Here is a 27,388-nt window from a genome sequence, read left to right on the forward strand (position 1 = left end):
ACGCGGACAGCCCTGACAGGCTTTAGATGTATCATTTGATGTGAATGGGCAGCAAGGTAACAGCTTTGACCTCCATATGAGACCTTATTTGTCACGTATGCGCGGCGCACTGACCAGGGCTCCCAAGGCCAAGGGCTTTCCTTACAACTAATGAAGCGTCTGCGTGGACACGTCTCCCGCTCAGGCGGAGGGGTGGCGGGTGAAGCACAGAGCTCTGGATCTCGACTCACTTGGTATGAATCCCTGCTCTGCCATTCTCTAGCCGTGTGGTGATGAGCGATGGGAATCTCAGTTGCTTCATCTATAAAATAAGGACAGTAACTGAGAGGATGACTTGGGACAAAGCACGTAACGTGCTTAGACCATGCCTGATACTTGATAAGCCTCATCAATGGTGCCTATTTTTGTAGTAGAACATAATGGTTTTCAGAATCAGTCTTACTGGGGATACTCAGTTCCACTATTCATGGATGACTGTCTGCATACTACTTTAATACTTCCATAAACTTTGGCTGACATTTTGTATAGATACAGGCTTGGAAAAAACCAAACTTGATATATTTTTAAAAAAATACTGCTTTGGACCTATTTTGATTCTTCTCAACTGTTACTATAACATCGTGTTAATTTTACCTGATTAAATATTGAAGAAGGGCCATCACCATTGGGAAGACATTCAAATATATGAAATTAAACTAATCTGTCTTTATGGATCTCAGATCCATAGAGGATCTCAGATGCTATTTTTACAATAAAGATCTATTTTCTAAAAAGTCCACCTTGTCATACCTATAGGCAAACATAACGGAGAAGCATCAGACAAATGCTCCCCCGGGTAAGCTGAGACATTTCAAGAAAATAACTTGCTCCGTGCTGCTTGCGCTCCCCTCCGGGCAACACTGAAACAGGAACAGGTCAAACCAGTAGTTCCAGACTTGGAGATGGCAAAGGTTTGCCCCGGTTGAGGCACAGAGGCCAGGAGGAAATAAAATTTGAATTAGATCTGGCTTTACCACTTAGGGTGTTTTTCATTATCTTTCATAATTTATTGTAGAATTGAAATGATGGTGCTGATTGTGCGGCATTAAACGGCTTCAGGAGTCAAGAGAAGCTCAAGCATGAAAAAGAATTTGCATTTAAATACTTTCAGCCAAAATATAACACTGTCAATTCAGCAATAGAAACTCCTCTTTAAAAAACAAATTCTGTTTTGGGGCACCTGGGTGGCTCAGTGGGTTAAAGCCTCTGCCTTCAGCTCAGGTCATGATCCCAGGGTCCTGGGATCGAGCCCCACATCGGGATCCCTGCTCAGTGGGGAGCCTGCTTCTCCCTCTCCCTCTGCTGTTCTGCCTGCTTGTGCTCTCTTGCTTTCTCTGTCAAATAAATAAGTAAATAAAATCTTTAAAAATAAATAATCATATCAAAAAATGGGCAGAAGATATGAACAGACACTTCTCCAATGAAGACATACAAATGGCTATCAGACACATGAAAAAATGTTCATCATCACTAGCCATCAGGGAGATTCAAATTAAAACCGCATTGAGATACCACCTTACACCAGATAGAATGGCCAAAATTAGCAAGACAGGAAACAACGTGTGTTGGAGAGGATGTGGAGAAAGGGGAACCCTCTTACACTGTTGGTGGGAATGCAAGTTGGTGCAGCCACTTTGGAGAACAGTGTGGAGATTCCTCAAGAAATTAAAAATAGAGCTTCCCTATGACCCTGCAATTGCACTACTGGGCATTTACCCCAAAGATACAGATGTAGTGAAAAGAAGGGCCATCTGTACCCCAATGTTTATAGCAGCAATGGCCACGGTCGCCAAACTGCGGAAAGAACCAAGATGCCCTTCAACGGACAAATGGATAAGGAAGATGTGGTCCATATACACGATGGAGTATTATGCCTCCATCAGAAAGGATGAATATTCAACTTTTGTATCAACATGGATGGGACTGGAAGAGATTATGCTGAGAGAAATAAGTCAAGCAGAGAGAGTCAAGTATCATATGGTTTCACTTATTTGTGGAGCATAACAAAGAACATGGAGGACATGGGGAGATGGAGAGGAGAAGGGAGTTGAGGGAAACTGGAAGGAGAGATGAACCATGAGAGACTATGGACTCTGAAAAACAACCAGAGGGTTTTGAAGGGGCGGGGGGTGGGAGGTTGGGGAACCAGGTGGTGGGTAATAGGGAGGGCACGTATTGCATGGAGCACTGGGTGTGGTGCAAAAACAATGAGTACTGTTACGCTGAAAAGAAATTAAAAAAAAAAAATTCTGTTTACTTTTACATTTTATTCAGGGAACAAATTTTACTTTGATTGAAAATATATTTCAATAGAACTAGATTTCAGTCAAAACTCTCCTTAAAAATAATTATTTACAATAATAAAAAAGGAAACTGTGAAGATTCTTTATATCCTATAAATAGAGGCAAAACATTAATTACAATGAAGGGTATACAAGGCACAGCTCTATAATGCCGAGAAGATAAAGCATAATTTTGATTTAAAAAATGAATTTAAATTGTAATGGACTCTCTGACGTCACTCGCAAAGAATTCTATATAATCTGAACACTTTAAAATCAGTGCTCTTGTATATCCTAACAAAACATTTCCCATTCCTTCTACCAGGAAGCGAATTACTGGTTGAAGATAAAGTAATTTCATTATAGATGCCAAAGCATGTTATAAGCCAGTCAGACTGAAAACAATGCAAGTAATATGCGGAAAACAAATCAGAAGGGTTTTTCCGTAAAACTTACAGAAATATTTAAAAGTATTAATTTTCCAGAAAATAGGTTCCAAGGCCCGCATGGATCACCAATATGACTTCTAGAACAGGAACCGATGAGGAATTGGTATCAGGCAGCTGGGGGCCATTAGCCACAAGACTTAACATTAACATCTAGAGCTGCAGAAGGAAGCAGGCGGGGGGACACTCCCCTGCCGCCCCCCAGTGCATGAACCACATAACTGCTTACTCTCCCATGCCAGGATTCCAGAATAATCGAAAGGAGTGCCATGCCAGATTTGGGGACTTTCTCTGCTTATCCTATCTATGTGAGAAATAAAATGGTCAGATACAAGCTAATAAGATAGTGCTAAAATAAATAAATAAATAAAAGGAAATTTTGGTAATTTTTCTATTGTTTAAAAACTGCAGTTCTTCTCCATGTGATTGATGGGAGAGAAGATGAATGGCCAGTGGTAAGAGTTTTGATTACCCAGGAGCTCAAAATAAAAAATTTATGAATATGAATTATGATTTGGGCATTTAAAATTATGATTTGAGGCATTAATGATGCCAGAATTTGTCCATAAGTACATGTGAATTCCCTCTGCGGCCAACTCATCACTTCAGGACAAAATTTCTGAGCTTTGTGATTCATCTTAGCATATGCCCTAGGGTTAAGCCGTTTTTCATCTACAAATACGAAAGAATTATTAAAATGGAAATGTTTCGTGGAAATACCACCTCAGTCATTTGGCATGTGTCTAAACGACCTCCCTTTCCAAACAGTGACCACGGGACAGACAAAACCACCGCCACGACCATGACGAGCACAGAAACAATGCTGTTCTCTTCCCCCTTATGCTGGACACAAATGGGTCTGCTTTGTAATAATGACATATTGTCCCATGTTATTGCTTCAAAAAAATGTTTCCAGTGACCCTGGGGAATGCTGTGTACTGTTTTCCTTCAGTTTTGCCCTTGGCAAAATTTTCTTTGTTCGGATCACTCTCTGAGAAAGTCATTTCAGTCTGAATTGTGTACATTCTAGGTCTTCTGGTTAATAAGAGTTTTTGACCTTTTGGTTTCCACAGCCAGTTCTTCTCTTGGACATGATTGATGGCGTTAATTCTTCTCGCACGTGGGCCATGGGAAACCACCACCCACTTCCTTCAAATATGTGTCTGGATTCTAAGGACAACCTGGGATGCTTATCACCGTCACCAACCTGGTTCCCTGAGTTCCAGAGATGGAACTCACCCCAGGCAATGATGTCTCCACTGAGACTGTGTTCAGGGAACAACGGGACAAACTCTCGGCTGGGTTTAAACGAGACAATGAAAGGCAAGGCTCTGCTCTTCTCCAACTGCCGAATACTTGACTCCTGCCTGGCATGTCTGCTTGCCATTCTCGAAGCCTCTCTCCTCATTTTGGGGTCTCTGTCCTCACGCACCCACCACGGCACTAACTGCCTACCTGCTTTCTTCGTCTTTAATGGCGTATCATGACATTTTTCTAAAATACTGATGCCAGATGAACTTTCTTGAACGGTTGGGCAGACGTCACTTCTCACTCAAGACCATAACGGGTTCGTAACTGAATGTAATTCAAACTCCATAAGGTACAGTCATAATCTGACATATTTCAGACTTGGCATATTGATGACGAAACCCTATTTTCTTCCCCAAAGAAAATTTCTTTTCTTCCTTCCTTCCTCCCTCCCTTCCTTTCTTATTTTTAGATTTATCTATTTATTTGAGAGAGAGCGCTCAGAGGGAAGGGCAGGGGGAGAATATCAAGCGGACTTCCCCCTGAGCACGCAGCGTGAGGTGGGGCTCGATCTCTGGACCCTGATCACAACCTGAACAGACCTTGAATCGCATCCTGAGCCAAAACCAAGAGTGGGATGTGCTCAATGGACTGTGCCAGCCAGGTGTCGCCCCCTCACCTCTGGAATTTCTGCTCTTTTTTTATTTAAAAATTTTCTGAACTAGCTTCAGAACCATTCTTCCTTCAAGGATCAGTTGAAGTTCAAATCAGCCGTAAATCTTTGTCAGTCTCTATCTAGTGGTCACTGCTCCTTTGACGTCCCCAAGCACTGTCAGCCTGTGCGTCTAACGGTCAATAATGCTACTCTGTGCTTTCCTTTGATGTGCATGTGAACAGCTGATTTCTGTTATGTAACTAAAGAGTCACTGAAGGACAAGAGCCATAGTGTAGAAGGCAGGCTGCATTCTCAGAACCTCTCATGATTCCCTGCATATAAAAAGCAATCAACGATGTTTGTGAATGGAGATGGTCAGCACTATTTGTAGGTCTTGTAAGTAGCATTTTATTTGTATTAAGGAAACCCAAATAAGTCCAGAGTAAACTTTGACTTATTCTCAATTAAGTGGTGAGATTCTAGGATCAGATATTGGCCATGGTCTCATAGGTCATTCGGTGGGCACTGAACATTCTTCTTGTGAAAAACAATGCTTGACTCTCAGCTGAGGGGAATGTGTCTTAAAAAAGAAAGTCTTTGGATTGTTCCCTCTTTCCACGCCCTTCCATGTCCACTTGAGCACTTACTGGAACAAGGCAGCTACATTTCAGTGATAAAAATAATTTGGACAGAGGTGCCTGGGTGGCTCAGTCAGTTAAACATCCGCCTTCGGCCCAGGTCATGATCCCAGGGTCCTGGATCGAGTCCCACATCAGAATCTCTGCTCAGCAGGGAGCCTGCTTCTCCCTTTGCCTGCCACTCCCCCTGCTTCTGCTCTCTATCTCAAATAAAATCTTTAAAAACAATAATAATAATTTGGACAAAATGAGCAAGTCCATTATAATGGAAATATTTGAAATCTACTTTCTTATTGAACTTGTGGGCTGCTCTACAGAAGAAAAAGACTAGTGTTCAAAGGCTTGTTTTCAGAAAAATGAAAGTGCATATCAATTTACCATAAAGCAGCCCTGGGTAAACAACAACCATCAGCAATACATTTGAAGACCTGGAGAGAAAATTAAGGAGAAAGTTTTTCCTGGGGATGACTTCTGGGATTGGTGCATGACAAGTGTTCATTTTCATTCAACAAATATTTACAGAGCATGAATTAAGTACCCGGGATGGTGTGAGAGGCTGTCTAAGACATACTTCTTTTTTTCCTACCCCTCTACAGCAAGCCTTCAAAAATATATACCAGTCAAATGATTTGTTATTTTGCACAACAAATCAATTTGAAGACTTTTTTTTTTTTTTTAAATACTAAAACGTATCTGTCATTGGGTTCTCTAAAACAGGGAAATGTTACTTAACAGAGAAATATTTTACAGGACACTTGGAAGTTAGATGTATTTTCTAGGTCATTTGAATAATATAAATGCAGTAGTTTTGTCTAGTTATATTTGTCAAATTTTTTTCTGTTTTGTTTTGTTCTTTTTTTTTTGGTTTATGTGGGTTTTTTTGGTTGTTGTTGGTTTTTTTCTGGTTTTCTTTTCTTTTCTTTTCTTTTCTTTTCTTTTCTTTTCTTTTCTTTCTTTTTTTTTTTTGCCCCCAGGAACAAAGTCATTTGGGAAATGACGGTAACTACATGCTCTCTGTGCTTACTGACAACAAAATAAATACAGACTTGCAAAAACCATTTCCCCTGCTCTCCTTTTCCATGTGGATTGTTCTCTGCTTTCCAGTCTCTCCTTTCATAACCTGTTCCTATGGCCTCTCCTTCACCAGGCTAACAGCTTCTGTCAGCAAAGCTTTTATTCAGTACAGTACCAAAAGCTTTGCAGAAAGACGGATTAATCATGTTCGCTGCATCTCTTTGTCTCCCCCCTCCATTCTTGTAGGATTCAAGCTCACTAAGAAAATGCATGTCTAATCACATATGTGAAGTCCTCCCGGTTATTTCGGTGTATTTCTCTTTTAAACATATAATTAAAGGTTCTCTGAAAAATCAAGTAGATTGGTTTTCCTAAGAATGTCTTCCACATCCTTATAAGGATTTAAACACATATTCTGTATAGCTTGAGCTACAAAAGAGAAGTTTATGTCTACCAGCGCCAAGGAAGTGAGCCCACATTTTACTTTTTTATTTTTGACAAATGTTCTTTGTGAGACAGATGTGTAACTAAATATTTTTAAAACGCAGTAATTTGGGGTTAGATGTTATGAAGCAAATAATAGAAGTCATGTATTCCATGAACTGCCAAAGTAAATGGAATAAAGAATCTTCCCTCAAGTCTTATTCCTGAAAATATCAGAATGTCATCCTTTGCCATTAATTTCATGCCAATAGTTAAACGGGATTAATACTGGTGACTTCGCCACTTCTGTGTGTAATAGTTTCATCTGGTAATTCTCTAATACATAAAAGTCCCCACTTGGTCAGGATAAACCTGTTCACTTTGCTTTTCCCGAAGTTGAAAGTAGTTTTTCTCAGTAACACTGACAGTTTCCTCTATTAAAATGCCTCATAGCTGGAAGCTTCAAGGTAGTGGGCTACACCACTGAGCCATTCCATCTACATTCAGACATTCTCTCATCATTTGAGAACCCGGCTTTCTCATCAGTTTTTGTCATCTTGCTGAGAATTCTAGGGTCAGAAAAAATTTTAAAGTAGCAGTAGAATTCTTATGTCTCAAATAACAAGTGAAAGATACTGAACAAACAAAAAATGTTACAAGCTCATCTTTTCCGAACAATTAGCCAGGCAGAACCTCACCAAGATGAGGCTTTCCGGAAACAATTTCTACAAAAAGAATTAGTGGTTGGTTGGGAATCCATAATACAGCGAGCGAAGTCACAATTTTCAATGAAGCCGCCTGGAAAGGGAATTAGCCTCGCTGCGCCGGTGGGAATCCCTGTCCCCGGGAAAAGTGGGTTTCCAACTGAGATGCCAAGTGCACCACGTGTCTAATGGTCTGTCCATTTGCATCTGTCTTCCTGGATTACTCAAGGGAGAATGGCTCTCTGTGAGTATTTTCAGCCTTTCCTCTTTACAAAAACTTCGAGAACAACAAAAATGAAAATTAGGGTGGAATCATCCGTGGAACAGACAGAGGGCACCCAACATTTGTTCAGCTAGAAGAGCACTCCTTCTGTGAACTTCAGAGTTGATGGTGTCTTGGGCTAGATTATCTTGGGAGAGGACAGTGTTTCTGCAAAAAGTCGGCTAGAGCTGTGGTTTTATTCAGAACGGCACAGGTGTGAAATATACACACAGAAGACCTGGGCGCAAATGGGCCCGCGGGAGCGCCGCGGCAGCCGGCGGGGAGGCCTGTCCTGCACACCTCAGGTGCAGGCTGGGGCTTAGGAGGCATTGCAGGAACACATTAATCAACACGTTCAAGGAATGCATTAATCAACAGCGCCACGTCGGCTGGCATGCCCCATTGTTTAACCGTGCATGCTAACGAACGCGGGAGCAGCGATATGAATGTGGATTTCCACCGTGCTGCAAGAAACAAAACCCTTTTCACGACCAGCCCCATGCCCCATATCCTACTCGACTCTTTCAATAGAAATCATTCTCTCCTGTATGCGGGCTACTTTATGGACTTGCTTTCTGCAACAGTCAACCAGAAACAAAGACGCTTTACAGAGCCGCTAAGTTTGACAAAAGCTGTAGAAATGCCTTCTGCAGATATGAAAACTTGCAGCCTTCCAAGGGATTTTTTTTCCCTTTGCCTCACAAAACAGATGCTGTCGTGAAAGGCAAAATAAAACAAAACAAAACAAAGTGAAGCAAAAAAAAAAAAAAAAAGGCAGCAGCAGCAGCAGCGGAGGAAGTCCAAGCATCTGTTTGTGTATGCAGTCAGATGTGACAGCACCATACTGCGCCACCAGCAGGGGCCTGGCCCGGGCCTCCTGCTCCACACTGGGCTTCATTTTCCCCCAGCGTAGCTCCCTAGATAACCCTCCTGTCAGGATCTGACTCCCTCCGAAGGCAGCCAGGGATGAAATGTCCAGATGCTGGAAGGAAAGCGTCGGCTACAGCACCCACAGAACCCAGGCTCACATCTCTATCTTTGTGCACCTGAACACTTAGGGCTTTCCGGTATAATCTGACCCAGTATATTGTGGCCTACAGAGTTCAATGAGCATTAATTTTGGTCATTAGACTGCTGAACGTCAATATCCTAAGTCTGAACACGTAAGGGATGCCATTTCTGATTATCCTTCTGCGTATGTTTCCTCTCAGGGGCGGGGTTATCTCGGTCAAGGTTGCACTCACTGGGAACAAGGGTCACAGGACAGTGTCCCCCTCCGGAGTGGTCCAGTTCTGGTGATTTCAGGGAACCCTCAAGTTAAAGTCCATGGCCCACTAGCCCTAAACATTTAAAACTAAGTGTTTTAAACATTTTAGGGCACCTAGGTGGCTCAGTTGGTTAAACAACTGCCTTCGGCTCAGGTCATGATCCCGGAGTCCTGGGATGAAGTCCTGCATCGGGCTCCCAGTTCCACGGGTAGTCTGCTTCTCCCTGTGACCTTCTCCCCTTTCATGGTCTCTCTTACCCTCCCTCTCTCTCAAATAAATCATAAAATCTTAAAAAAAAAAATAAAAGTAAACATTTTAAACTAAGCCAAAAGTACATCAAGGAGAACAAATACTGATCCAGAAATACTGGTCCAGTATTTCCAAAGAGCTCTTTGCAAAGGTCACCGCATCAACCCTCTGGCATAGAAATGCTAAGTCGGACAAATTTCCTGTACAAGAGTTCCTGGGGCGATTTTCTCCTTTGGGCTCCAAAGCAGATCTTTCTTCCCACCGGACCACAGTGGGAGGAGAGTGGAGGAAGGCATGACGCGTGGTGTTCCTTCTACTGACTACCAGCACCGACAGTCATGGCCACTGAAACATGCTGCGACCTTTCTCACCACTCGGCCACCCTTGAGCAATCTCGCCCCTCCCGCAACCCCCCAGGTGAGGATGCCACCGTCCTTCTTCAGGTGCCTTTCTGAGCCTCAGAGACAGCTCTCGGGCTGAACAGTGGGAAGAGTGGGAGAGGAGTGGGGTGGGTTTCCAGAGAAAAATGGTGGCATCTCCTAAGAATTATGAGACCAGGATGCAAGGGGCAGAAATAACTTAATCAATAAAGGTCCCTCAGTCACAGAGGCCAGAGTAACTCAGAGATCAACAGCAGGAATGCATTGTAATTCAGCTGCCCTACGTGGGACATTTAATATGCTCCCATCTGACCACAGGTCACAGAGCTCTGCTCAGGCTCCAAAGGGCAACGGGGAAGCTGCGGACAGCACTGGGATGGAAGAAGAGAACGTTCTCGCTCCCTAGGGCTCGGGCTGAGCCCTCACTCCCTGCCGGAGTCAGCCATGATCCCAACGGAGGGACCGTCCAAGAGGGCCCACGAATCAAGAGCTGCGGGCACTGCATTGAAATCAGAGCCTGCCCTCATCCCACGTCAGGGTGAAGAGGGAGGAAGGCATTAAGTACAAGGAAAGATCATTCTGGTTTTCCAGCTGACAAACACCTAATCAATTCTGACCGGTATAAATCCATCAAGGGGCGAATATCCTTTGCTTCGCTTTAGATCCCTGTCCTGGTTTCTATCAGTCCCAGGCTTCCCCTGGAAGCTTCTTACTCATGTGCTTTTCATCTCTCATTTCGTGAGGTGAGTATTCATTTTGTGGATGATGTGTCTTCTAGATTTATCTGGTGCCCAGTAATGTGAGATAAAACTTCAGGGGTCCCCCATATGGAGGGATTTGAGAGCAGGGAGCTGGATATCGATGCCTAAAAACCCAATATATCTTTAGGAGTAGGTCCTAGTGGCATGATCCTGTAGGACAAATTTTGATAGATCTTCTTACTGTTAAACAGTCTTAAAAACTGTAGTCCCTTTGCATTTTGTCCTAAAATATTGATTCACATTTACAAATCAACTTAATTATAAGAAAAAAATCTTTTTACTGTTGTCAGTTCTATTATTATTTACTCGAGATATCAATAGCATTCTCCTACTTTGTATACATAATTTTTTAAAAGTTAGGGCTGTGAGTCCAAGGGGAAGAACAGCTTTTGGATCATCAATCAAAAATAATCATTAAATAACTCCAATAACCTCTCAGGTTTTCCTTTTCATATTGCTTGCCAAATGGGAATGTGCCTTAAGGTACAGCAGGGCAGAAACTGTGGAAAGAGCCGAGATGCCCTTCAACAGATGAATGGATAAAGAAGATGTGGTCCATATACACAATGAAATACTACTTAGCCTTCAGAAAGGATGAATACCCAACTTTTGCATCAGCATGGACGGGACTGGAGGAGATTATCCTGAGTGAAATAAGTCAAGCAGAGAAAGTCAATTATCATATGGTTTCACTTACTTGGGGGAACATAAGGAATAACTTGGAGGACATTAGGAGAAGGAAAGGAAAAGTGAAGGAGGGAAAATCGGAGGGGGAGATGAACCATGAGAGACTATGGACCCCAGGAAACAAACTGAGGGTTTTAGAGAGGAAGGGGGTGGGGAATGGGTGAGCCTGGTCATGGGTATTAGGGAGGGCATGTATTACACGGAACACAGGGTGTTGTTATGTGTAAACAATGAATCATGGAACACTACATCAAAAACTAATGACGTACTGCATGGTGACTAACAACACACACACACACACACACCCACACACACACACACACACACACAGGTATAACAGGGCAGGATTCTTCTTCAGACTTATTATGGTTACAATCAGGACAAAACTCACACAAGTGCAGCCAGAGCTCTAGAAAATTATTTATACAGAGTGATTTGAGGGGCACCCCTTCCCCGCCCCCCAACTCTGGTTGCTTCTAGAAATTCCCCCATTAGCTGTCCTGCAGCTAATGAAAACCCAAGGTTTTCAAGCCAGGTAGAACAGATGGGGAGAATTCTTTTCCTTGGCAGTAATTTACACAATTGTGTTAATGATGAAGGGGAATGTGGTTTGTATCCATGACTGGATAGCAATCAGTAGCGGTAGAGCTTTCCAGAGAGAAGGAAAACCGCAGTTCGGGCATTCACATCTTGTGGATATCACAGCACACTAGTGAACGTCGGAAAGACGACGGAAAACTCCAAGTAGCTACAGAAAAACGTTCTCATTCTAATGTCAGAGGCTGAACTCTTAAATAGCCAAGGGACATTCTGAATACAAGAGGGCTTCAGAATTTGGGGAAGTTTCAGGGCGCCTTTGTTTCAGGGAGGCACGGGAAAAAGAACCAGGGGAAGACACTCAGGATTTAGTTTCGATTAGATTAAATCATTCACAAGGATAAAATGAGATATTTCAGTGGCTCTAAGAGAGCCCGACAACTCTAAGCTCAGTTTAGTCATTCAACAAAAGACCAGCCGAAACAATCCACGAAAAGAATGTACTGAGAAAGGTAGAATGGAACCTTTTCACTTCAGCCTCTGGAAGATAGAGATTTTAAGTAACATAACTCACAATGAAGGAAAGAGGAAACAGTGCAACCAGCCAGGAAAATGTCTCGAACAACCGTGGGAGAGTGTCCTCGAAAGTGCGAGAGCCTTATGGAGCTCTACTCCGGCCACCCTCCAAGGACCCCACACACTCCTCCCTGGTGGTCCCTCCCCTTGCCTCGTCTTTGTGGATCTTCCCCTTTTACTAGAAACCACCACTTCAAATAAGCTCCTGCTCTTGTTGTCTTTCCGTCTCTCCTAGGTATCACACAATATATTACCTCCAGAAGCACTTGCCATAATATACTGCTGATACGAATGATTTATCTTAGGCCACTTTTACTTAACACCATTACTGTTAACATCCCAATTTCCAACAACCTGGGACATCCAGACTTCGTGTCCCTATGAGATTGGAGGGGTCTTACCCTTCCTTATTTTACGAATTCAGGACACTTGTTGGAGGAGGCGCGTACAGGTATGTCGACAGTAAGTCACTTTACATTAACGAAGAGAGCTTTCTAGTAAAAGACCCATTTATAGAAAGTGAAGTCCCTTTGGTACTGGTCTCAACTACTTAACTCAGCCGTTTTGCTAGTCTTTACTACTGTTCACTTTTCCAGAACTCTTCAGAGCGGAACGAAATGTGTGCTACTTGATTTACAAAGCAACGTTCTTAGTTTCCAGGCTACTGCTTTGGGGATTTCTGGGAGGTATTTTGAAGCGCCATAATAATTAGTTATATGAAATCAGTTTTAATAGAGCACAAAAGAAGCAAATTCAACTGAGGCATGAATCATTTCCTCTTCAGCAGAAAAGAACATCTGAATGGATTAATTTTAGCATTTCTCGAGGACAAGAGACAACATGCTTGCAAGACTTTCCTACCTCCAAATCTTACAATCTTCTTTTCATAATTAAAATCTTTTGAGAGTTTATTTGCTAAATAGAACCTAGGAGGGTAGAGGACTGAGTGTCCAAACAATCATGCTCTCATACATCCCTTGTGAGATAGAGGTCTCTGAACTATGTTCCAGATCTCCAAGGAAGATATTCTTCATCAAGTTCAATACTATAATAGCTGGCTTTTCAGAAGGCCTCACGGGCCTGGCAGAGTCCGTTCTAGAGCTGATAATTCTAAGTGACATAAACGGGAAAGGGGTGGGCAGTGGGGGTCGGGGCATTTGATTTACAAAGCAGAAAGCAAAGATCAAAGTCATATTTAAACTTTCCCAACAGACTTTTGCATTATTTGGACTTCACTGTGAGACAACAAAAATTATGTACGGGTAAGTATATTCTTGGGAGATTTTCTGATACCTGATGGAATCAAAAAGAAAATTCTTTTCTTGTAAATGACTCCTTATCACTTTCAATCTCTAATTCCTTCAGAAAAATATTGTTTACTGGCAATGCCTTCACTCTGCTATTTTCTGAACTTTATGATTCATGATTCAGTAAGACAAAAATCTCATTACTACAGAAGGACACGAAGGGCTGGTTTTCTTTGCTGTGTGTTCACCGATCCGTCCCCTTTGACAAGCAGTATGATTAATGTTTTTGCACACATATTCCTACTCCCCATCTTTCATTCCTGCTCCCCATCTTTACTTTCTGGATTGAAAAGTATTAATTATGGCAATAATAATATATAATCATGTCATTTTATGGTATAATTCCCTTCTTTACTTATGTAAACCTTTTCAGAAGGCAGACCCCTACCTTTGAAGAAGTTCTTCCTGTACGAAGAAGTTGTCCTTTTAATTCTTTAAACCAGATGTCTAAGAGGCATTGCCCTGTGGGTCGAAGAGTGGGGGAAATGTTAACAAGACATTCGTCATCAATCATAGCAGATTGTCAATACATTAACTTCCATCCGACTACCTGATGGGAAACACAATTACCAGGGGAGCCCTGTAAGGAAAGACAAATTACGAATAGATTTGCCAAAACACATCTCTGCTGGTTTCAATCAAAAGTGACAGCAGAGGGGTGCCTGGGTGGCTCAGTGGGTTGGGCAACTGCCTTCAGCTCAGGTCATGATCCCGGAGTCCCTGGATCGAGTCCCGCATCAGGTTCCCAGCTCAGCGGTGAGCCTACTTTTTCCGCTGACCCTCCCCCCTCTCATGCTCTCTCTTGCTCTAATAAATAAATAAATAATCTTTATTTTTTAAAAAAGTGACAACAGAGAGTTGGCTAATACTCCGGTGGCCATCCCCATCATGCAACCCAGCTGAAAGTGACATGTCTGTTCCCTCTTTACAGTGTGGGGCATAGAGGGTTTTTTGGTAATGCCTATGTACGGTGTGGCTAAAATACTTCCTTACTGTGGGCTCATTATTTCTGTTGTTATTCTTAAAGTGTTTCATTTAGTAGAGTAGGAATTCCTTTGTTGTTCAGAAGGCCCCAAGTTCTCAATGAGGGTCCTAAAGAGATGGCAGGAGCAGCCAAGAGGAGAGGAGCCCCCACCCCCGCCCCCGGGGCCATGACAAAGGCTCAGCTAGGCAGCTCCAGAGCCTGAGCTGCAACAACTCCCCACCCCCCCCCAGCCTGAATGTTTCCTTTGCGAATATTCCAGCTGAGAATTAGCCAGAAAAGGACAGCATGGATGGGGAAAGGGACAATTGCCGCTGAGCACATTAGGTTTCATTTTTTTAGACAACCAATTCAGTGACACCCAGGACTTTCTAAGAGAGAATTTGTGGCTTTTTGGACTTCAGATTTTCAGAAACAGAAGTCATACTATCAGACCTCTGAGAAACCTTTCAGAGAAGAGAAACAAATGTCAATTCAGGAACTCCCGACTGCATTGAAATATTAAGACAACTATGAATTGCAAAGTGATTCTGTTAATAAAATAAAAAGATGTGTAATCATCTCAGATGTTCTTGTTTATGAGTGCATCATAAAATATTTTCTGTACTACGTTGCAAAAAGCTTTATCTTAATGACATGTAAAACCATTCTTGATAGATTTTCATTGGATCTGATGCAATGATATTTTATCAGGACAAAAAAAAAATGTTGTTGAGGTTAGTGATTACTCCTTGGGTTTAAAACCAATTTTAGAGTAACCAAAGTTTTCTTTCCCTGTTATTTAGTTTCCTCTTTAAAAAAAAACTCCTTGGAGATATGTAAGAAAGAGTTTGCAAGAATCCAAAGTCATGTCTACAATAATAACTTAATCCAAGAAACATATTGGATATTTCATATATATCTGTCAATACACTGGATAAATATAAATGAAGAAAAACTGTAACACATGAGTGCACCTTTACGGGTGAAAATTGATTAGGCCAGCATGTGGATGCAGTCTCCTTTCTCCCCTTCCACCTACCCATCGCTCCATCTTTCCACCATCTCCCTCCCCCCGGGGCAGCTTGGCTCTGCTTCTGGTTCTGCCCAGAACCCGAGGCAGGTGGCTTAGCCCAGCGCCATAGGTGACATGAGGGAACCCCTTCCCTTTCTAAGCTACTGAACGTGGACCTTGGATCAGTCTTTCTCTTCACCATTACAGTGTTAATGTCTGAGGTTCTTTTGGGTCTCAGGGACTCCAAGCCTACCTAATGGAGTACTTTGCTTCCCGATCATTCAAGCCAACTTCGCTCCGGGCATAGGGGTCTGTCACTTCTTCTGGCCCGGTGCCATGGAGCTCTGCACTGGGACTCAAGACCAAAGCCTCGGCTAATAATATGTTATTATTTTGTCTTACTTTGTCAACATCCCCACTATAAGTCTCTCCTTTGGGAAGCTCAAAGGCAGAGCAGAATGTAGCATTCCTGGGTTACTGGCCAAAATACACCACCATCCTTGGCCTCCAAATAACCAAGGTAAGGCAAATTTGCAACTCAAAAGGGTAGCCTGCCCCTTCCTAATTTTTTTTTTTTTAAAGATTCCATCCACTTATTTGACAGACAGAGATCAAAAGTAGGCAGATAGGTGGGGGGGGGGGGGGCGGAGAAGGATCCCCGCTGAGCAGAGAGCCCGGTGAGGCTCGATCTCAGGACCTTGGGATCATGACCTGAGCCAAAGGCAGAGGCTTTAATCCACTGAGCCACCCAGGCGCCCCCTGACCCTTCCTTCTTAAAGTCTCTTTCTTCTAAGACAACTTTTTGCATGTGGCAAGATCCACAGAAACCAACAGTGGTCCAGTTTGCGGGCCAAGCCCGAAGGGAATCTTCACCCCAACTCTCTTGGTACCCTCACTGTGTCTGCGGCGTCTACACCACATCCCTATGGAGCTACGGCTGAACGTCTCCATCACAGGTAGCTGGAGGCTACAGCTAAATGTTGAGAAGAGAATCAACTCAAGATACACATCAACAGAGTTAATTTCGCCCTAAGTTTTACCTGGAAGACAAAGAGAATGCACATTTGTGGGCTACTACCAAGTCCCAGACTCGGTGTATGCATGGCAGGTGACTCACTCTGTAAATACCATTATCGCTTTGACAGAGAGGCAGAAACTGAAGCACAGAGAGGTTGAGTAAATGACCTTACTTGCACGATTCCCAAATATTACATCTGGATTGTAATTCTGCTTCTGCCTGAATCCAAAAACGTGTGCCTCTCCTACCTTCTCCCATGGCTTTTGAGAGAAGCCAGGACGAACTTGGAGTGGGGCTGCTACTGAGATTTACGGGGAGGGCAGCGGAAGAGGAAGCTTTTGGAAGGAGTGGCCAGACTGATGGGAAGCACAGAGGAAGCCAAGAGTAGGAGGGTCGGGGAGGCAGGAGGGTGGGCCACGGGATGATACCTGCAGGGAGGACACGCACAAATGCCGGACCTCAGCGGCTATCAGCGGGATGCCCCCAACGTCTCAGCTGGTGCCACCGCCTCCCACAGACTACGGTTTCCAAGCGTCAGCAACACTGCCTGCCCTCTCATTCCTCTGCCTTTCTGTCAAGCATACCCTTCACTAATAATGCTTCATGGAAGAAGCAGGTCTGAAAATCCTACGGGGCATGGTGTGGAAGAAGATGTTCTCGAGCATAACTTTTTTTTTTTACATTTAAATTTAATTAATTAACATATAACATATTATTTGTTTCAGGGTCCAGGTCTGTGATTCATCAGTCTTATATAACACCCAGTGCTCATTACAATACATGTCCTCCTCAATGTCCATCACCCCGTTCGTTACCCCATCCCTCTCCTCCCCTCCCCCATTGCACATGAACTTTAAAGAGACGTCAAAGGAATGCGGTTCTTTTAATAAGCTTGAATCATTTTTAGTATCATTCAATTCAGGGCAAAATGCCCTGAAAAGAACACTCATGTAATTTTGCGTAGGTGTGGTTTCCCACAGACATTGTGTGGGAAAACTATTTTATCTTTGCTTATATATATTATTGATAGCACAAGTCCTCATTTTTAACTTTCTTGTGACTATTGAAACCCCAAGCCTTTGCAAAGACCACCAAAAGACTACTTATTAGTTGTATTACCATGTCAGCAATTATCCCAAACATTTCTAGGGAATGAATTTTCATTACATTCATTACTGTTGATTTGACAACTGTGTCAATGGGCTTTCATCACTCTGACAGAACGGGGTAATACATCATTGCTAAGGATTATTTTTCTAATAACAAAGTAACAACTCAATTTTTTTAACCAAAATACAATCAACTTATCCTATTAAACCAAACCAGCCCTAAGTCAAAGGTCAAGATGCGCTCTGATGTAATTTAAAAGTAGCCTTCAGAAAAGAAAAATAACATCTAGGTTAAAAAAAAAGATTTATATATATATAGGTATATATATGAAGAAACCCAAAGGCCATGGTACACAGGGTAATTCAATGGTGCATAAGTATGATATTTAAAAAAATTCAATAATTCAAGAAAGTGAATGCTTGTCTTAGCCACTCATGGAAAAATAACATAATGAATTTTGTAATTGCTCCAAAGTAAATCAAACTATTAACCGGCATAAATTTTTTTGCAGGATTTGGTTTTGTTTTGTTTTGGGCTGGTTTGGTTGAAAACGAGAACCTATAACATTCAATGCAACTGAACATCTGTTATTGCAAACACTACGGGGTAAAAAGTAACAGCAAGCAAAAACACTCAAAACCTCATTTGGTTTATACTCTCAGGCACAACTGTGAGGACATTAAAAATGCTAATATTACTCTTTGGTTTCTTCGAGGTAGATTTCTAAAAGCTGGCTTTATTGGTGATATGGCACTGGGCAGATTACATTAAAATATCAAGCATTTGACCCCTCAAGCCAATTCTGTTTTCAATGTGATAATTTAATTTCCTGTTTACAACCTTAAAGAAGCTGAGAAATACTTTTTAGAACATCAGTTTTGAAAACCTTACAGGTAACAATATATTCATACACTTGTACTATTTCGTGTTTATGTAGCATGTGAAATTGTGCTTTTAGTGGTATGAAATGATAGTAATTTACAAACTTATTTTTCATCTTGGTCTTAACAAAACTTTAGTATCAGAATCATGGACTAACCCCCAAACTCTTCTTTTTTTTCTCTTAACTTCCTGCCTTTGACGTGATCCTTGGACTGAATTTGGGGTCCATTCATACTTATTAACTGGAGAGAAAAGGATAAACAAACAACCCTATTAAAATTGGCATTTGTCTTTGGTTTCTCTGGGCATGCCTGCCATCCAGCAGCCTAATTCAGCTCGGCAGGGCAGAAAGCCAAAACCATCCTGAAACCCAGTTCTCATCATTTCAGCAACTTATGAAACAAAATACATTCCAAAAAGCAGAGAGTATGGTCTGGCATAAAGCAGGTTCAACTAGTACCTCTGGGAGGGGGATGGCCCTCAGACAGCCACCTCCCCCACAGCCTGACTGGCTGGGGATCCAGCGACACAGGGGCCTAACGTCCAGCCCCAAGTTGGCATCAAGTACAGCCAACTCTTTCAAGACTAGTAATGTTGTTGGGACTTGGGACCAACTCCGGGACCTCTTAAATATCAGGGACCCCTTCTGATCGGAACTTGGCAGGTAAACTAATGTGTCATGCTTGACCTTCCAGAGAAGGGAAACCATTGATCCCTTGATAAATCAAATAAAATCAAATTAAACAGATTGAAGACCGGCGGCCCCCAGAAGCTGAAGACAGTTTCAAGTGACATTATCATTTGCTACCTTGTGGACTGGGGCGAACATCCAATCATGAGCAAATGACATTCATCTACGGCCTGCCATCTTAACGTGCTGTCCGTCGGGGCCCTGGCAATCAGGCTGTCACACACACCGCTGTACCAGTTTGCAGGACAGCCATGGTACGTTTCATGGTTTACGAGGAGCACCTACCATAACCATAAATAGAAACCCAGAACTCCAGTGTGCCGTCATGGCTGGCTGGCTACTGACGTGCCATGCGCCCTCTCTGTTGTGCAAAGTAGCCACGGGGAAGGAGCCCCACCCCTGTCCAGGCTCTCCATTTCCAGCTCCTCTTGAACCTAGGTGAGACCGTGAGATGTAAAGGAGCCTCCTTGCCCAGATATTCAAGAAGCCTGCATCTTCCCTACCGCTCATCTCTCTACTCCTCCTGGATGCTGATACCCAGGCATGGCCTTTGTCAACACAGTTCCCTCAAGGGTGACAGGGAGAGAGCCTTCCATCCACACAAATGATCTACATGACCAGCATTGGACTGCTACCTGAACTGGAAAGGAATTCTAACTCAGTGACGTTCTACCATTTGGGGGTTTCTTATAACAGCTAGGTCTGCATGTGGAGAATATAACAGAAACCTTCAGTTAAATCTATCCCTCATTGGTCCTTTTTCTGTGGCTATAATAAAAAAGAAACAGATTTAGTTTTAAAATATCAGTGTATCCAGGGCGCCTGGGTGGCTCAGTCAGTTAAGTTATCTGCCTTCACCTCAGGTCATGTTCCTGGGATCCTGGGATCAAGTCCCACATCAGGCTCCCTGCTGAGCAGGGTGTCAAATTCTCCATCTCCCTCTGCTCTCCCCCTGCTCGTGCTCTCTCTCATTCTCTCTCACTCTTTCTCTATCAAATATTCAATAAAATCTCTTTAAAAATTTTTTAAAAATAAAATAACTACTAGCATATCCAGGGGCACCAGGGTGGCTCAGCTGGCTGAGGTCTGACTCTTGATCTCAGCTCAGGTCTTGACCCCAGGATTGTGAGTTCAAGTCCCACATTAGGCTTCACGCTGGGCATGGAGTCTACTTTAAAAACAAAACAAAAAAAAAAAAACAAAAACAAAAAAAAACAAAGAACAAAAAAACCACTAAAATATTAGAGTATTCAGAAACTATTAAACAGATCCTATTCGACACAATTAAAATAGCAGTATTTATTTTGCTGAGGGAAGAAAAAGCTTAAAGGAGGCTGGTAAAACTGTCAAAGACTAAAGAAAAGTGGTTGAGGAAACTTCAGTAAGTCCAACCAAACAAATACAGAAGATGCACTTGATGGTATATAAAATAACACTGCACCTAGACCATGGGGAAGGTTGAACACAGTTTTTGAGAGACTCTGATTCAGTAGGTGTAGGTGGCACCTAGAAATCCACGTTCTTACTACGGCAGCCCCAGGGGGCTCTGAAGCAGGTGGGCATGGGCCACAGGATCAGCAATGCGGTAAGGAAGATCTCTAGGGGGGGTGCCTGGGTGGCTCCGTCGGTTAAGGGTCTGCCTTTGACTCAGGTCGTGATCTCAGGGTCCTGGGATCGAAACCCACATTGGGCTCCCTGCTCAGTGGGGAGCTGCTTCTCCCTCTCCCTGCTTGTGCTCTCTCTGTCTCTATCTCTCAAATAAATAAATAAAATGAAGAAGAAGAAATACACCCCTTTGTGAGGTCATCAGATTTGTATCCTAGAAGAAAGTAAACCTGGGTAAGTTTCCCATCCACAAAGTGGAAAACACACCCTGTCCCTAAATATTACAGAGCTCTGGGAATCTAGGCAAGTATGACATGATCCCAATCCTTAAGCAGCTTCCGGTCTCAGGAGAGTGACTGTGTGCCCACGTGTACCCGTGTGTGCACACGTGTGTGTATCTCTGCAGAGGAGGTGGTAATGAGGAGAAGGAGGAAGCAAAGACGCTGTCTGGATTTGAACTAGGGAGATGGGGTCCCATCCGTGGGTGTGCAGAGGTTCCCCAGTGTGGCCCCTGGTAGCACACTCTTCTCCCTGGGCATCCTGGTTCCAGAACAGTCTCTAGACATTGTTCCCACTAACAAGGTACACAGAATGAAACAGGGAAAGGGGAGGCACCCACCCTATTCAAGAAGGAAAAGCACTTTATGTTTGCCTATTTTACATACCGAGCTTCCGTGTAAGAAAAGAAAATCTTTTCCGGGAAGAAAAGATTCTAAGGCAAACAAAGACGTTTTATCAAATGGTATGACCATATGGGGAGTTGCTGTTTAGTGAGTCATTTCAGTCTGGGACAATGAAAAAGTTCTGGAGATGGACGAGAGTAATGATCACGTAACAATGCCAGTGTACTTAGGACCACTGCACACTTGAAGATGGTTAACATAGTAAATTTTATGCTATGTATATTTTGCCACAATTAAAAAAAAATGACTGTAGGCTTCCTCCTAACTCTGTAAGTTAACAAATGCAATAGGATATTTGCAGGAAAAGAAATTAACCTAAACCTACGCTCTCTCATCAATACTTTCTATGTCCCTGAAAAGTCAAGATAACTTGAATTCAATCAACAAATTTTTCATAAGAATTACCATGGCCCAGGCACTGTTCTAGGCACTGAAGACACAGTAGTGAACAAAAGAGGAACAAATCCTGCCCTCAGACAGCATTTACTTCTTCATCCCCTCATACACTTAACAAATATTAATTAAATGTCTGTCACTTGCCAAGCTCTATGCTGGGCAACAGAAATACTACAGTGAGAAAACAGAAATGAAAACATCAGCAAACCAGACCCTTCTTTGACCTCATGGAGCTTACAGTCGACTACAGGAGACAGATACGAACCTAAAATACTCACATCCGAAAGTCACCAAAGCAGATAAGTGTGGCACTCCCAGCAGTGTGGTGGTGGGAACTGGCTCGGTCAAGGCCTTTCTGAAGGGAATGATGACTGAGCTGAGATCTGATGGATGGGTTGGGCAGCGACAGTGTGGCCGAAGCAGAGCAGAGGAAGGGGGGGGTGTTGTGTGTGTGTGGCCCCAACGAGGCTAGAGAAACAGGTGGAGGCCCAGTGGCCACACAGAGCCCTGTGGATATCTCAGTCTCTGTCTTAAGGGCCACTGGAAGCCACTGATGTACTATAACAAGGCCTGGGGTGGGAGATGAATGATCTGAACAGAAATAATACTGATTTAGCTACTCTAACAATTTAAGAATACCCAATTGAAAATGAGGGCAAAGTACTACGAGTGAATTCCGGTAGAGTTATGACAATAGGTGAAAGTCGGGGCACCTGGGTGGCGCAGTCGGTTGGGCACCTCCCTTCAGCTCAGGTCATGATCACGGGGTCCTGGGACCGAGCCCCGCTTGTGCTCCATGCTCAGCAGGGAGCCTGCTTCTCCTTCTCCCTCTGTCCCTCCCCCAGCTAGTGCTCCTTCCCTCTCTATCTCAAATAAATAAATAAAATCTCTGAAAAACTTTAAAAAAAAACAGGTGAAAGTCTTTGAAGCTCCCAGATGAAAGACAATATTTAACATATCAAAGATTTATCATGATCAGATAGATATTATAAACAGCATGTCAATTTTTAATTTTTTAGTGTTAATCAAAGCATAGTCTCTTAAGATTCTATTACAAAAATCTACTAATGAAGCTGAATATGGTTAAAAGAGAATCACCAGAATTTGCAAGACTAGTAAATTAAGTTGTCCACACTTGATCAATACTGTTTAAAGTAGAAACTTTGGGGAATAAAAGAACTGCTAACCTATTTGATCAAAGGAATGAAGTACATTAAACTTCACAAGATATGATTACTTAGGCATCTTTCATTAAGACATAAGGTGATAAAAGAACATGTAACTAAATGGTGCACTAATTTGATTAATATTTAAGAACTTGAACAAAGAATCGAATACATATCATTTCTTCCTTTAAAATATGGTTATTGAGGGGTGCCAGGGTGGCTCAGTGGGTTAAAGCCTCTGCCTTTGGCTCGGGTCATGATCCCAGGGTCCTGGGATCGAGCCCCACATCGGGCTCTCTGCTCCGCGGGGAGCCCGCTTCCTCCTCTCTCTCTGCCTGCCTCTGCCTACTTGTGATTTCTCTCTGTCAAATAAATAAAATATTTTTAAAAAATATGGTTATTGATGCTAATATATATCTGTTGAATGGGGAAAAAATTCAGATCTGTATAGTGTTGTATTCTAAGAGCAGATACATAAAGTAATACCAAAAACACCTTTTATGTACCATCCAGTTAGCCACAGGCTCACTATTTTAATTTATCCAGGTTTATCATTCAATAAGTAGGTGAGACATTTCTGCATTTCAAATTCTGGATGAAAATAGGAGTAGGACACATCAAGCTTTTCTGTAGTGGGTTAATCTGACCTCTGAACAGTATAATACATTCCAGACTATCTCTCAAGTTCAGAAAACGTGTATGGACTTGACCCATATAATCTGCACAATTCTCCTTTTCACCAGATTGTCATTTATACAATTCATCTCTGTCAATTTGTTGTTCTGCTTAAATTATCTTAAGAATGCAATGTAGAGAGCCAGAAGAAGTCTCCCAAGGTTGCTTTAGCTACATTTTATCATAAACTACCAAAGCCCCCCGGGATTTATAGGTCCTGGGAACCCAGGCTGATTTACAGAGGTCTCTACCATTGCTTTTTGAGATTTAGCCTTACAAAGATCTTCATTTTAAAGTTTTATCTGGCTTGGTTTAAAACCTAATAATTATTGTTCTATCAATGTACACTTTGGCCTGAACAAATTTAATATACTTGGGTACAAAAATGTTCGTAAATTTCACGTGCAAAATTCTTCTGATGTTTAAAGCGGTGTTTTAGATGTCCAATGAAACTGCCCGTTAGTACAGAAACTGTAGTTCGTATTCCTAGCAGATGCCACAAATGACAAGTCAGATTGTAGAGAAAGGGATAAAAACGCAGTAAATCAGATTTAGTAAAAAGAATGAATACATTTACCATATAAAGGAAGGGAAATCTTTTTAAAAAAATTAGAAGTATAATTTGCATTTTCATTGTTGGCACCAAACAAATCTCACTAGAAATATAAAATGAGAAGTCAGAAAAACTTTCAAACAATTGGATAAAGACTAGATATTTCTTCTTCTTCTTCTTCTTCTTCTTCTTCTTCTTCTTCTTCTTCTTCTTTACTATCAGCTTTCAAAGTTGCTAAGTCATTCTTTCAAAATTCTGTTTTAGATCCTCTAAGTTTTCCAGTCTCTTCTCGACATAGACATGAACTCACAAGTAGGTCCCACAATTTGATTTCTCCTCACAGCTTCCTAAGTAGCTGCCACTACTCACTGAACTCAGTCTGACATCTTTTCATCACACTGCTCTGGAAGGAAGGAGGAATGAGCCCAACTGAATCAAAATAAAATGAATACAACTCTGTTGTAGCTTCGGTGCTGTTCGTCCTGTGGTCTCCATACTAGTCATTGACTGGCACCAGGGGTATCCTAAGAAGGTTCTGTCTTCACTTCTTAGTTGTCTATGCAAGCACTGATTTTCAATTTCACTTGTATTGGTTTTTGAGCCAGAAGGAACTTTATGAGCATAAAAAAGAAAAGAAAAAAATCAACAAGCAAAGAAAGTCAAACAGGGCTGAAAGGATAAACCTACCATTATAGATTCAGGGCTGAAAGGATAAACCTACCATTACAGATTTCTCCATAGTGGTATCTGAGTAGAGTGGCTGATTCCTGGTCAATCCCAAGATGGCGTTGGGAGTCTCAGATCTTTCAATCGCCTCGATTAGTGTCCCAACTTGAGAGCTGGACAGGCTGGTGTTATGGAAATCTGGAATGCTATTAGTTCCAGGTCACTAACTAAAGTTAAGTCCAAATAAAGAGGTTGTCTTTAATGCAACATGACCTGTATTAAATGAACCATTATTTCTAAATAAAACAATCAAGTTATGAATTCAATAGCTTACCAGGTGACATTTAGGCAAATGACTTCCTGTCTCTGTACAAAATGGGGTTAATAATAAACCTGACCTATCGCTTAAGGTCTCGGGGGGGGGGGGGGACAATTCATTTAGGAATTGTCTAAGTGCTGTATAAATGTTTCTGGTGTTATGATAGCTTGGTTTTATTGTCAATGGAACGCCACCATCATAAAAAGGAATTGAGAGGTTTAGTCAGAGGTGAATTAACAAAGCTAGGTCTATGCTAATACAAGTGCCCTCTGACCTTGGATCACTGAGCTTGAAAAATCGCACAGACCGAAATGGAAATGAAGTTTGCATTTTCAGAGACACACAGTTCTTGCTCATTTATTTCCTATTTAACTCCCTTGCTTTGAAAATCATTACTTTGGAAGCAAAACAACCATTCTCAACTCCCACCTCCTTTTTGTTTTCAGTATTCATTGCTATTCCCAGGACCATTTGCATTTAAGCCTGACATTGGAGGCCTCCAAGGCCTTTTTCTTTCTCAACCAACTGTGTGGCACACCCAGGAAACATGCCTGTCAGGAGGCATGGGCCAGGTAGACAGCACACTTTTCTCATTTTAAGTTTTCTTTTCTTTAAACTGTGTGATTCCCCAGACATTCATGACTTTTAGAGGAAGTCCGTTCTCTCTCCCCGATTAAATTTCCACGATTCATTCATTTACTTATTGGACAAATAGTTACTGAGTACCTAGTATGGGAGTACCAGGCACTGTTCTAGGCGCCAGAGGTAGTGGTGATGTAGCTTATGTCCTGGGATGAAGAATAATAAATAAGTAAATAAATAAATAAGTAAAGGAACATGATATGTTAGAATGAAAAGATGAAGTGTGGTAAGAGCATGGAAGGGCGGAGATGGAGTGGGCAGCAATGTTAAATATGCTGGTCCTGGAAAAGCCTCCTTGAGCAGCTGTGGTTTCAGGAAAGACTTGAAGGACATGAGTGTGAGAGTCATTGGAGAAGGGCTCTTCAGACAAGGTGAGGGTTCCAGGCAAGTGCAAAGGCCCTGAGGTAGGAGACTTCATGTTTGAGAACAGCCAGGACGTCAGGGTGGCTGAGGGGAGTGAGCAGGAGGAGAAGAGCTGGAGAAGGAATGGCAGAGGAATGGGGGACCCGATGACCTAGGGCTGGTGCATGGGGTCAAGGTCTCTGACTTGCGCTGTGAGTGAAATGGGAAGCCCTCGAGAGGTTCTGAGTGGAGGAGTAACATGCTCTGACTCCCATTTTAAAGGCTGGATCTGGCTGTATAAGAATAGAAGGGGAGCAAAGCTAAGAAGGGAAGGCCATCGAAGGCTACTGCAGTGGTTCGGGGCAGACATTAGTGGCTTGATCCAGGGTAGCATCTGGGTAGCTTCACCACTTTCAGTTTTTAATCTCATCCTGCTTCTTCATCTAGCCCTACTTCCCTACTTGGATTACTTCCCTCTCAAAGAAACTATCTTTTCTTTTTTTTTTTTTAATTTTTTTAAATTAACATCTAATGTATTATTAGCCCCAGGAATACAGCTCTGTGAATCACCAAGTTTACACAGAAACTATCTTTTCTTTTTTTTTTCTTTAAAGATTTTATTTATTTGACAGCCAGAGATCACAAGTAGGCAGAGAGGCAGGCAGAGAGAGAGGAAGAAGCAGGCTCCCCGCTGAGCAGAGAGCCCGATGCGGGGCTCGATCCCAGGACCCTGAGATCATGACCTGAGTCGAAGGCAGAGGCTTTAACCCACTGAGCCACCCAGGCACTCCGAAACTATCTTTTCTTTATGAGACTCACCTTCCTCCCCCTTCTGTCAATACTGATACTCTTCCCCCTCCCCCATCACTGTCTTTAGAAAAGGTCAAACATGCCACACTTGGATGAGGTCAGATCAGTAAGTACACTACTGTTGCCAGAGAAACTGAGACATAGTTAAAAAAATTTTTTTTTAACTTCTTCGAAGAAAAATCGATTTGAACCCAAAAGCATCCAATCCAGCAGCTAGAATGGAGCTCTCAGGAGCCATATAAAATGAAAGGCTGAAACAAGGGAGTTACGGTAGGCGGTCAGTGGGTTGGTTCCTGCAAGGTCCCTTTCCTTTAGGACATGGCGGGAGTTTATCGGGCAGATTTCCTCACTAGGGCTGATCAGGCGATTCCTGACTGA

At 42.5% G+C, this 27,388-nt stretch overlaps 1 protein-coding gene across 15 annotated transcripts in view; it reads right to left on the minus strand.

The window, feature by feature from the left end:
• Window positions 1-27,388, minus strand: part of NRCAM (neuronal cell adhesion molecule) — a 279,250-nt gene that overhangs the window by 127,989 nt on the left and 123,873 nt on the right. For all 15 annotated transcript variants that reach the window (XM_046020758.1, XM_046020756.1, XM_046020751.1 and 12 more), the window contains exon 3: window positions 13,865-13,938. The gene's annotated coding sequence lies outside the window, so the exon portion shown is untranslated. The remainder of the gene's footprint in view (window positions 1-13,864; window positions 13,939-27,388) is intronic.

The sequence above is a fragment of the Meles meles genome, chromosome 10 (genome assembly GCF_922984935.1).
Source record: "Meles meles chromosome 10, mMelMel3.1 paternal haplotype, whole genome shotgun sequence".
In the NCBI taxonomy this organism is placed as follows: domain Eukaryota; kingdom Metazoa; phylum Chordata; class Mammalia; order Carnivora; family Mustelidae; genus Meles; species Meles meles.